This window comes from Malania oleifera, chromosome 6 (assembly GCF_029873635.1).
Source record: "Malania oleifera isolate guangnan ecotype guangnan chromosome 6, ASM2987363v1, whole genome shotgun sequence".
NCBI lineage: Eukaryota > Viridiplantae > Streptophyta > Magnoliopsida > Santalales > Ximeniaceae > Malania > Malania oleifera.
Genome location: NC_080422.1, coordinates 112,116,912 through 112,131,259, shown reverse-complemented (window position 1 = coordinate 112,131,259; position 14,348 = coordinate 112,116,912).

Sequence of the window (14,348 nt, the reverse complement as noted above, 5' to 3'; positions counted from 1 at the left end):
CGGTACCGTGCTCTCATCACATCTGGTCCTCAGGGTTCTTAAACCATATAATGCAATTTAAGTAATAAAAACTGTTATATAAACTCATTTCGTAATTCAGTATAAAACCTGTCATATAAAAACCCGGCATACAATCGTCATACCAAAACTCGACACTTAGCCGTCATATCAATCTTGACATTCAGCCGTCATTTCAAATTTTCACCATTTTCACTACATTTCTAGTACTTCCATCAAATAGTCCAAATTACATTTTCACGATAATACCACAAAAACACTCAGATTCAGTTATGCAGTAAAATATAATTAAATCTCATATCACACGATTTATTCAATAATTATAATTTCACCAATAGCCTGCAAAATTTTTAAAATATATAATTGGTAAATTTAATTATAAAGCAGGTGTAACGACCTACCTAATTTGTTACGTAATCAACCATATTAAATACCCTGATACCATTAACTTATAATATAATAAAGTCAACCTGAACTCGTGGGTAACGGGGACACACCTGTTATACACAGCGGAAACCTAAGCAGCAGTAAATATAAATTTTTATCACCCAACCATAGAATACAATATATCAGAGTTACTTACATTCCACCATACTACTGTATATATACAATCCTCAGAAACACCAAAAGATATAACTAAGATCATACATCAAAAACCTACTAACCCTAGTTCAAAAGACTCACCCTCCCAGCGGGGTAGTGCAACCGCGTCAACAGCGCGGGGCTCGGTCCACCTATCTGTCTGGGTTCCCTGAAATGGTTTAAGCTGGGGTGAGACACCTCTCAGTAAGGGAAATAAACTAAATATAGTTGCGTAGCAACATGAATATTTGCGCGCTATAATAAATATACAGTACATATTACATGCCTGAAAACACTGAAAATATCATAACTTAATAAATATACCATTTCATAATTATACTAAATCATACTGCATCTCACTGTTCATAAAATCATCTGATATAACTAGTAATTCTGAAATTTATCCAGGATGAATAGCTAACTGATGTCATGTATTACCCCCCATGACGGGTTATGTAGCCCGAAGGTGGGACCCGACAATGGCTAGCCGACCACTGCCGAGTCAAAAATGTCTGTAAGTACGATAGGCCCGCCACACCCTGGTCCAGACTGCCAGGTGGATGTTTGTAACTCTACACTGAAAGTCACATCGACTATCCATCTCCCTACCCCTCTACTGGTAGGGGTAGTTAGCACAAGTCTGAACTGAACAGAATTGTATAGCTACGGTACCGTGCTCCTGAAACTGATCTGAACTATCATCCGAGTTTTGATAACATATAGTACATGATAATATACTGTTTTAACATAAATGGATTGATAACATTTTTTGAATTCTATAATAACATAAATAATTACGGCCTTACACCGAATACATACATAATTGTGGCCTTGCGCCGAATAACATGCAAAACTGTGGCCTTACGCCGGCTATCAATCACGGCCTTGCGCCGAACATTTCATAAATATTGAACTGAGCATATATATCGTTTATCATAGATTCTGAAACTATAATTTTCGGTTTTATCATGTTATTCCTGAAAATAATTGTAAACATGCTTTTTTTTTTTTGTAGAACTGACTTAACATAATACAATATACGTAAAATAATATTCATGCCACACAATCTAAATAAAAACATGAAATTTGTTTTAGAATTATATTTTCTGATATTTTACACTAAAAACATATTCCTGTGTAACAGCAGTATTTTCCCAAATATACATTTTCTCAAATATACTCATATATAATACATGCTTTCTGAAAATTAATCTGCTATTAAATAATAATAATAATAATAATAATAATAATAATAATAATAATAATTTTCATAGAAAATTACTACTTTAGTTTACTCCCTTACCTGACTACTAGAAAGCCCTTAAAACCATTAGTCCTACACCATCAGGGTTCCTAACTCAACATCCTGAAAACAATATTTCCCTAAACAAAACTTCAGTATTTCTTTAATGCTACCTTTTCTACAACTGTAGGAAAGCCAAATATTCAATATAAAGCCTTACCTTGAATTTGGGATGGAGTCCAAGTAAGTCCTACCAACGATCTACTCCAGCAGACTTAAAGAGAACTTCCCCAAGAGTAGTATAGCGGCTTCGGATCATTGATTCGGTGAAGAATGAACCTAAAATCTTAGAGAGAAGGCATAGGGACGAACAGGAGAGAGAAAGTCTGATTTATTTGAGTATCTGCATTGAAATATGAGTTTAAGGCTATTTATACACCTGCACTCATCGACGAGACATGTCACCTCGTCGATGAACGCTTATTCCTCGTCGACAAAATTCAGAAATGAAAATAACCTCTCGGTAACTTCTCATCGACGAGATGCGTGTCCCCGTCGATGATCCCATCAAGCGTGTTCGTCGAAAAACGTGTTGCGTTTGTCGACGAGACCCCGTTTGAATTCCAAATTATAATTTCCTTCCCTCTCTTCCTCCTATTACTTAATTAAATTACTATAATTTATTCGGGTCTCTACATTCTCCCCTTCTTATAAAAATTTCGTCCTCAAAATTTATTATCCATATGATTCATCATCCCCTAAAAACAAACAGTCTACTTATTTTATTACTTACCCTCACTTGTGGCGGAGGAATACTATGGTTACATTCAAAGTTCTAAGAGATTACATATGCAAAATAAAATTCTTCCAAAACCAAAATACTACTTACTAACTAAACTATTACATATACTGACTAACCTGTAAGAGAAATATCTCATAACCACTTACACTTTTCTGATTATAACTGAACCCCACTGAACAATTGCGGATATTTTTGCTTTATCTGTTCCTCGAGCTCCTAAGAAGTTTCTTCTATTGCATGATTTCTCCATAGGACTTTTACTATAGGAGTCTTCTTACTACGTAATTCCTGCTCTTTCCTGTCCATAATTTGTACTCGTACCTCCTTATAAACTAGTGAATCACTAAACTCTAATTCACCATAACTGATTACATAAGAAGGGTTTGGGACATATTTCCTCAACATGGAGACATGGAATATGTCACGTATCTTGGACAACACAGGTGGTAAAGCTAGCTTATAGGCAACCTGCCTCACTTTCTCTAGAATCTCTAACGGGCCAATGAATCTAAGGTTAAGTTTACCTTTCCTTCTAAATCTCATAACCCCTTTTAATGAAGCTATTTTCAAAAACACATGATCACCGATATCAAACTCCAATTTCCTGCGGCGGGTATCGGCGTAACTCTTATGTCGGCTCTGAGCTGCACTAATTCTATCTCTAATAAGCCGAACCTTATCATACGTCTGCTGCACTAACTCTAGTCCCATAACTCGCCGTTCACCCATCTTATCCCAGTATAAAGGAGAACGACACCTTCTACCGTAAAGCGCCTCAAACGGTGCCATGCCAATGCTGGTTTGATAACTGTTATTGTATGCAAATTCCACCAGTGGCATAAACTGAGTCTAACTACCCCCAAAATCCAACATGCACGCTCAAAGCATATCTTATAATATCTGAATTGTTCTTTCAGTTTGCCCGTTTGATTGAGGATGGAATGTCGTGCTAAAAGATAACTGAGACCCTAGAGCCTCTTGCAAGCTCCTCCAAAATCATGACGTGAAACGCAGGTCTCGATTGGACACTATAGACACTGGCACACCATGAGATTAGACTATCTCCTAAATATAAATCTCCGCTAGTCCGTTAATGGAGTAGCTGATCTTGATGGAAAGGAAATGGGCGGTCTTGGTTAAACGATCTATAATCACCTAGATTACATTCTAGCCATGCAATGTCGACTGCAGCCCTGAAACAAAATCCATAGATATGTTATCCCATTTCCACTCTAGGATAAAAAGTGGCTGCAACTAGCTTGCTGGCCTCTGGTGCTCAGCCTTTACCTGTTGGCATGTCAAACACTATGTTACATACTCGACAATCTTCTTCTTCGTACCACTCCACCAATAAACTCTCGTAGATCTCTATACATTTTCGTACTGCTGGGATGAATTGTGTATAAAGATCTGTGAGCCTCTTCTAAGATGGTTTTTCTGATTTCAGCATCAGTAGGAACACATAATCTAGAACAGAACCGCAAAACTTCGTCATCCGTAATACAAAATTCCTCTCCCTGACTACCTTGTACTCTAACTATTACCCTTACTAATTTTGGATCCTCTTTCTGAGCAAATTTAATCCTTTTTTGCAGAGTAGGCTGCACCACTAAACTGGTGATACATGCCCGAGGATCACTCTTGACTAACTCTATACCGAGTTTCTCCAGATCCATCATAATCGGATACTGAATCTCCATAGCTGCCAGCGTGGTCCCACAGACTTCCTGCTCAGCGCATCTGCTACCACATTTGCTTTTCCTGGGTGGTAATTGATAATGCAATCAAAATCTTTAATAAGCTCCAACCATGTAACAACCCAATATATATACATATATATATGTAGAATAATAATAATGGTCATTTAGTTAGTATCAAAGCGAAAGTGTTTCTCTGTTAGGATCCTTCATTCCATGTTTGATGCCTAAGGAAGACCTTATCTAAGCGAGTGCTCAGAGACCATTGCGGCTCAATCGCTCCCTGGAGGTCGGCCTGATCAAAATGAAATTTCATAGGATAAACAGGGTAGGCACTATTACATAAAATGATGTTTTAACTGACATAAATTGTAGAAATATATGATAAAAGAATAATAATATATGTATCCTATGCAGGGCCCACAAGACCGTGTGGGGCCCACATGAGTCTCGAAGCCGTGTGGGGGGGGTCCACATGAGTCTTGAAACTGTGTAGGGCTTATAAACTGTATGAGGACTATTGGAGTTACATAGGACCCACTTGGGTCTCAAAGTTGTGTAGAGCCCACAAAACCACGTGGGGCCCACATGAATTTTCGAAATTCAAATTTAATTATTTTTCAAAAAAAAATTATTAAAACATAACTTAAAAATAATAACAATGATAATAATAATGATTTAAAAATAAATAAATAAATAAATTAATTAATTAATTAAGTAATTAATTAAATGTGAGTGGTGGCAAGCACTCTCACATGACCTCCATCCCTATCTCATACTTAACCCATACCTAGCACATCCCATGCCCATTCTTTAATTTTAAAAAAATTATAATTTCACCCCTCTCCCTACACTTTTACAAATTTTATTTCTTCCATAAAATTTTCTATAAATAAGAAACTCTCAACTTTCATTTTTCACAAAAAATTTCCAAGGAAGAAAAGGATCACTGAGTGAAAGAATTAGTGGTAGAGGGAGAATTTTTGGTTATAATAAAATTCTCACTCACCCACTCTTTCCGATCTCATTATTTTTAGAGATATTCATTGTGTTCGTAGCATAAGGTAAAAGATGAGGTAAGTAAATTTGATTATGTTATATTTTTATTTAAAATTTATACCTGAGTTTTTTTGTAAATAAATTTCGATTATGTTAGTTAGTTTCATAAAATTTTCCTGAGTTTATTTTTACGCATATTTAATTATACCAGTTTTATCTTTAATATACTTGCATTTATTTTTGGGTTAAGAAATGTTTTAATCCACTCGGGTAATTTTCAGCATTTCTATCTATTCAAAAATAAATAAATAAATATTTTTAACACAAAAATTGTGTGACATGAGTTTATTTCCATGTTGCATGTTTAATGAAAATATGAGTAAAGATGAGATTTTCACAATATTATTTTAAATTGCATAAATTATAATGAGATGGTTTTAAAACCCTTTATGGCAAAGAAAGTTCAAAGTTATAGATGCTCGGTACCGTAACTTAAAGTTTAAACAGATTAGAGTGCACCCACACTGTTTACAGAGTGGTTATTTATGTTAGTGGATTTTTCCTAAGTGCACACCTAGTTCCGGACTAGGACTTAATAAGGAAAATCTTACTTAATGTTTACGTACGTTGATTTAGTTTGGTCGGTCAACCAGTTAAGTCCAGTCTTTGGACCGCACAACCCAGTCATGAGGGTAAACATGACTTACGACTAACAGGCCTAAGGGTGATTTTTACAATATATGTTTATACATATTTAATTATGTGTACAGAGTTATTAATGATTTGAGGGAAAAGTACATGTTTATATGAAAATGGTCATTCTTGTGCCTAAATGACGATCTAAAGAAAACCATAAGGAAAAGTATATATATATATATACGTATATAATTAAATATTTTTACACTTTTAAAGTTAAAAATTTAATTTAACAGTCACAATATTTGGTTATTAAATTTTACTGTTATAGTTGATAGTAAAAGTTTTATGCAGAAATTTTTAAATTTACATTTATTTTAGAAGCAGTTTTGAAGTTATAATATTAAATATTGTTTTACGAAAATTTTAAAAACTCATTTTGGCCACACACTAATAATAATCTTATTTACTTACTGAGTGTCGTCTCACCCCAAGGATAAGCAACCAAACCTATCCTTTCAAGGATCTCAAAGGCCCAATATATCGAGGACTTAACTTTCCCTTCTTCCTGAACCTCATCACCCCTTTCATCGGAGTGATTCTCAGGAATACCATATCTCCTACCTCAAATTCCAACTCTCGTTGACGCGCATCAGCATCACTTTTTTGTCGACTTTGAACTATCTTGGTTCTTTCACTGATTAATTTGACCTTTGTAGAGGTCTGCCGAACTAATTCTGGACCCAATATCAGCTGCTCACCTACTTGATCCCAATATAACGGAGATCGACACCGACGACCGTACAAAGCCTCATAAGGTGCCATCTCTAAGCTCGCCTGGTAACTGTTGTTATATGCAAATTCAACAAGCGGTAGATATTGTATCGAACTATCACCGAAATCCAGTACACAAGCCCGCAACATACCCTCTAAAGTCTGAATAGTCCTCTACGATTGTCCATTCGTTTGCGAGTGAAAAGACGTACTGAACGTCAGTTGTGATCCCAAGGCATCCTGTAAACTCTTCCAGAAACGAGATGTAAAACGTGGATCTCGATCTGAAACAATAGAAATAGGAACATCATGGAGTCGTACGACCTCTAACACATAAAGTTCTGTCAGCCTATTCAGAGAGTAGCTGACTCTGATTGGAATGAAGTGTGCAGTCTTCGTCAGCCAATCCACTATAACCCATATAGCATTCTGCCTATGCACCGTCGCAGGTAAACCTGTCACAAAATCCATCGAGACGTGTTCTTACTTCCACTCAGGAACATCAAATGGCTGAAGTGGTCCTGCCGACCTCTGATGTTCTGCCTTGATCCGCTGACATGTTAGGCACTGCTCTACAAAACGGGCGATCTCTCTTTTCATGGTGAACCACTAGAAAGATTCCCTGAAATCCCGGTACATTTTTGTACTACCAGGATGTACAGTGTAGAGTGAACGATGCGCCTCCTTCAGAATGACCGGTTTAATCACAGCATCATTTGATACACAAACCCTGCCACGAAATCTTAATATCCTATCGCCAGAGACACTAAAATCCGGCTTCAACCCCTTCTGAATTCCTTCCGTAACCTCAACCAAGCTAGCAAGAACAGCCTGATGGTTTCCTTCCACTACCTCTAAACACAACCTCTCAAGGTCCATACAGATCTGATGTTGAATCTCCACTACTGAGATTGACGCATCAACTGCTATCACATTAGCCTTTCCTGGATGATAACTAATAATACAATCGTAGTCTTTAATCAACTCAAGCCACCTGCGTTGTCTCATGTTGAGCTCCTTCTGGGTGAAAAAGTATTTAAGACTTATATGGTCAGTAAAAATTTCACACCTTTCACCGTATAGGTAGTGCCTCCAAATTTTCAGTGCAAATACTACTGCTGCTAATTCCAAATCATGCGTCGGGTAGTTCTTTTCATATTCTTTGAGTTGACAAGAAGCATAAGCAACTACCTTGCCATGCTACATTAGAACACAGCCAAGACCCTTTTTCGAAGCATCACTGTAAATAACAAAGCCACCATCACTGGATGAAAGAGTCAAAACTGGAGCAGTGACCAGTCACTGTTTTAGCTCCTAGAAACTCAGCTCGCACTCATCCGTCCAATCATACCTCACGTTCTTCTGCGTGAGTCTCGTCAAAGGTCCTGCTAAACTAGAGAAACCTTCTACAAATCGACGGTAGTAACCTACAAGACCCAGAAAAATTCTGACCTCTTGAACATTCTTCGGTCTCGCCTAGTCCACTACTGCTTCAATCTTACACGGGTCCATCAATACACCTTCTTTAAAAACTCATTTTGGCATCACACTAATAATAATCTTATTTACTTACTGAGTGTCATCTCACCCCAATCATATTTTACATTTCAGATGACTCAGAAGGGCATATCAGGAATCAGGCATAACAAGCATGCGGGTGGGGATAGAAAAATGAGGATTTATTAGAAATATTAGTATGATGCCAAGATGATTATCTATTGTGTAATTTTTATTCTTTGAAAATAAATTATTGTAATACGGTTAATTAGCGCTCTGGTTTTAATAATAATTAAGTTTATTTACTTCCGCTATAAATCAATGGTAAAAAGTAAATATCGCAGACCCTTCGGGGTTGGGGTATTATAAACCACCTTCTCTATCTCATGTTCAGTTCCTTTTAAGTGAAAATGTATTTTAAACTCTTATGGTCGGAGAAGATTTCGCATCGCTCGCTATACAGGTAATGCCTCCAAATCTTTAATGCATGTACTACTGCAGGCAATTCAAGATCGTGGGTAGGGTAGTTATTTTCATATTCTTTCATCTGCTTGGAAGTATACGCTACCACCCTACCACATTGCATCAAAACATAGCCAAGTCCTTTCAAGGACACATCACTGTAAATAACATAACCCTCACCCCCTGATGGGCTGATCAACATTGGTGCCGTGACGAGCCTTTGCCTCAATTCCTGGAAGCTCTGCTCACAGTTGTCATTCCATTCAAATTTTACGTCCTTCCTAGTCAGCCGTGTCAGGGGCCCTGATAACGCTGAGAATCCCTCAAAAAAACGATGGTAATAACAAGCCAGCCCCAAGAAACTCCTGATCTCTTGGACGTTCCTCGGTCTAGCCCAATTCACTACTGCATCAATTTTACTAGGATCCACAGAAATTCCATCCCCTGAGATGACATGCCCCAAAAACACAACCTTCTCGAGTTAGAATTCATACTTTCTAAACTTGGCATACAACTTCTTTTCCTTGAGCATCTATAAGACCTGCCTCAAATGTGTCTCATGCTCGATAAGTACATCATCAATAAAAACAACAACAAACTAGTCTAAATATTGGTGGAAGATTCTATTCATCAAATCCATGAATATTGTAGGAGCATTCGTCAAACCAAAAGGCATAATAAGAAACTCATAATGCCCATACTTAGTCCGAAAGACTATCTTCGATACATCTTTCGCTCTAACCTTCACTTAATGATAACCTGATCTGAGATCAATCTTAGAATACACCCATGTACCCTGGAGCTGGTCAAATAAATCATCTATATAGGGTAAGGGATACTTGTTTTTGATTGTCACCTTATTAATTTTCCTATAATCTATACACATCCTTATGGACCCATCTTTCTTCTTCACAAATAACACTAGAGCTTCCCACAGAGATACATTAGGTCATATAAATCCTTTATCAAGCAAATCTTGCAACTGATTCTTTAATTATGCCAACTCTACTGGTGCCATTAGATAAGGTGCTTTAGAGATTGGCGCTGTACTTGGAAGCAGATCAATGGAGAAATCTACCTTACGATCAGGTGGCAAGCCTGGTAGCTTATCTGGAAAAATATTTGTAAACTCCTTTACTACTGGCATACCAGTGAGTTTCGATTCATTCCCTAACATTTCATTCACAAAGGCCACGAATCCCTGACAACCACTTAGGAGCAGTTTCCTCGCCTGAATAGCTGAAACTAACTGCGGTGGGGATTACACTCGCGACCCTATAAACCTAAATTTTGATCTTCTCAGAGGTCTGAATATCACTTCTCTTGAATGGCAGTCTATATTGGCAAAGTTAGCTATTAGCCAATCAATGCCGAATATTACATCAAACCCATGCATGTCCAGCACTATCAAACCAGCAGACAAAATTTTCCCTTGGATAATCACTGGATAGCCCTGGAGCACCCTACTACACCTCACTACTGACCCGGTCGGTGTAGTTACTAACAGTTCAGTGTCTAATAACTGTGTTTTTTCCCCACACAATTTAGTGCACTCTATAGACACGAATGAGTGTGGCTCCTGAATCAAATAATACAATAACTTTAAATGAAAGCATGCTAACCATACCTATCACCACGTCACCAGCTATCTCAGCATCACCTGGCGTCAGGGTATAAACTCTCGCTGGAGCCGTATTCCTTTGTTGACCTCCACGAAGCGCATGATAGCCTCCCCGAGCAAGTCTAGGAGCTGGAGCACTCCAATGTGAGCCTGATAATCTCTTATCATATGTCCTGGTTTCCCACATCGGTAGCAGATACCTCACCCGATGTGACACTCACCTGGGTGTCTCTTCCCATAAGTGGGGCAAGCTCGAAAAGACTGCATACCCTGAAACCCACGACTCCCCGACTCCTGCCTTCGATCCCTATAGTAGCCATCTCTCTTCCACAAACCTTGACTGGACCCCTACAGAGAACCAGAAGGCGTGGACCTCTTTCTCTATCTCTGCTCCTCAACCTCCAACCGCTCTCCGACTTTTGCCATAGTTGCCCTATCTACCAGCTTGGCAAAATCTTGCAATTTTAGTATCAACACTTGCTTATATAATTCTCTCCACAGACCTCTTTCAAACTGTCTTACCTTCTTCGTCTTGTCTAGAATAATGTACGGGGCGAAGCGAGATAACTCAATGAACCTTGTCGCGTACTACTGCACTGTCTGCTGTCCCTATTTCAGATTCAAGAACTCCTCTATCTTGGCTTCCCTAGATGAGGCTAGGAAGTATCTATCGAAAAATATCTCCTTAAACTGATCCCATGTCATCTTTATTGGCACTGTCCTCTGCTGTTCCAGAAGTTTCACTACTGTCCACCATCTTTCGGCCTTTCCAGTCAGTTTATAGGTAACAAACAACACTCTCTTCTCCTCAGTACACTGTAACACTGCAAACACTTTTTCAATCTCCTGCAACCCGTTTTCAACGACTACAAGATCAGTTCCTCCTGAGAAAGCCAGAGGATTCATCTTAATAAATTTCTCAATCGAACTACCGTGGCCTGCAAATGGACCACCCTGCTTTCTGGAGTTCCTAGCAATTTCAACCATGACTTGCTGAGTGACGTTGCGCAGTACTGCATCTGAATCACCACCCGCAGCGCCTGAGGGCCCAGCACCCTCATTATCACTAGCATGGGTGCTACTACCTCCAGGGTCCATCCTGAAAAGACAATAAACTTAGCTTAAGACCCTACTACCATAACACGTCATCTAACTAATATATTATATCCTTAAGTAATTTATCATCCCTGATCTTAATTCAAGGTTCAATTTTATAACCTAGATACCCAACTCGACAATAGTTTACCATGGCTTTCTTGAAATCGTCACTGCAGGAAAGGCACATAAACCATCACGGAAGTCGTGCATCTAGACTACAAACCAAATCTCAAATTCCCTTATCCTATATTCCGGTATTATTACTGCTATAATAACCCAAAAAAAAAATAAAAAAATTAATTAATTAAAATTATTAATCAATTAATTAGTTAAACATTATTAAATTAATGTATTAAATAAACAAATAAAAGAAATAGTATGAAAAAAAATTAATTAAGAGTAATTAGTAATTAATTAATTAATTAATTAAACATTATTAAATTGAATTAATTTAGTTAAATAAAATGGAGGTTATATATATATATATATATATATATAGAATATAATATAATATTATTATCATATGTAGTAAAGTAAAAAGAAAGAGAAAAAAAAAATTGGAAGCTCTAGATCTATCTAGAGCAGAGGGAAGCCGCCCCTGAAAGCTCTCTCGCCTCTCCGTCTCCACCTCTCTCTCTCTTTCCTCAATTTCGTTGGCCTAACGAGCGCCGATCAGGAAACAGAAGGTGTCGTTGGCATCCTAACTCCGCCATCGACATTTCTACTGGAGCGGATTTGTCGTGTGAGTGGCGTAGGTACCATTCCTAGGGGTAAGGCAAATTTTTTCTAATTTTTCAATTTATCGTTAGATCTTCAGTAAAATCGACGATCAGATACCACCATGGGATCCTAGTCATGGTCGTCGCCATTTTGGCCGGAGTAAATTTCCAATTGAGGTTTTTTAGGCCCCACTCCAAAGCGAGAGTGGGATTTGGGAAATTTGGTAAATTGGTTATATTTGAGGGTATAACCATTTATTTGGAATTTATAAGCCTAAGAAATGTTAAAATAATATTTTAATTAGGGTTAATTTGATGGAATTAGGATTTTTATTTTAGGGCTCGGGTGAGCGCCACAATGTATTTTTCGGGATCCCTATTGGCATAGTTCAAGAAACCAGGTAAGGGGAAAAATATATATTAAACCATAATTTTTATAAATTTAATGGAAAATAAATTGTGTTAAATATACATGTATATGTTTTGATATAAGTTTAAAATGCCAACCATTTAAATTATGTTTTTCCGAGTTTAGAGTTGTTTATTAGATACGTATATGTGAAAATGAACTGATGAAAGTGGAAAATATTTTCAGGATAATTATATAAGAAATGAAAGGTATTTTTAGTATATAAACATTAAATTAATGTTGGTTGACTTATTTTACAGGCAGTGTATGAATTTTATTGTTGAATTGTGTGGCATGAGTAAATGTAAGTTCTGTGCAAATATATGTTAAATGTATGAGATACATGTTAAGTAAGTAATGCATTGAGAATAAAATATGATATGAACTATGTTGCTTGTGTGTGTTAATGCAACCATGTAAACAGCTGAAAGATGTTGAGTAAAACAACTAAAAGATGTTGGGTAAAACAGCTGAAAAATGCTGAGTAAACAGTTGAAAGATGTTAGGTAAAACAACTGAAAGATGCTGGGTAAAACAGTTGAAAGATGCTGGGTATGTAATAAAATGAAATGAAAATGGAAATGAATGAAACGAAAATGAAATGTGAATTGTGAATTATGTAAAATGAGAAAGAGTCACTTAAAGTGAAATGAAATAGAATGTTAAAGTTATGAACATGAACATATGTGAATGGTTGAGTAATGACAGAAAGAACAATGAATTATGATACTAGAAGTATCTATACTTGTAGAACATGTTACGATTGAAAGGGGTATACTTTTCGCCTAAGGGCTTGCTGAGAAAGGCGAGTGCGCTAGTAACTTCAGATGTCGCAGTAGCTGCATAATGTGCTAGGGCAGAGGGAACCTACTTGTATGGGCGGGTAGATTTCCCTATCCTTGAGGCCTTTGCTGGTAAACCTTTGTTTGAACTATGCGAGTATGAGATCAATCTAATACTTGAGGGCTTACTGGGTAAGGTGAGTGCCCTGGTATGCTTGAGTAGTGACCCTTGGGTTGCCAGATGTATCAGAGCAGAGGGGTGCTACTTGTATAGACGGGTAATCAACCCTATCCTTGGGCAATCTCGTGGGGTTAATTATTTTGCATGTGTTTGATTAGGCTCAGAGAATGATTTCAGTATTTATGATAACGTTTTGCAAATATTATTAAAATGATACTTATGAACCTCATGTTAGTCACACACTGCTTAAATATATTGTTTCTTCCCTTACTGAGATGTGTCTCACCCGAATACAAATTCATCTTTTTCAGGTCTTCCATGTGATCGAGCTTAGAGAGCTCGAGGTTATTGCAGCATTTTTGAGTCATAGAAATAAAGGGTATAATGTTGATGATATTTTGGAATATATAAAATTTATGTTTTATGTCTAATGTTTTAAATCTTCTGAGTAAATGGTTAGTTGTGAATACTGAATGTTTTTGGAGATATGTGTATATATATGAATATAGGTGGATGATTAATTTATTATGGTTGGTAGATAGATTTAGAAAACTCTGGTATTATATTTTTTTGGGAGATTATATTTATGTTTTTCGCCGCGTACATGATATTAGAATGTGGATTATCAGGTAAATGAATGGATTAGTAACACTCTGAGCCCACGTAGAGGGTCGGGGCGTTACAACTGCTGCATTCTAGAGTCTATAAAACCTAACATCCTACGCTCTGATACCAAACTGTAACAACCTACCTAATTTGCTACATAATCAACCATATTAAATAGTCTGATACTATTAACTTATAACATAACAAAGTCAACCCGAACCC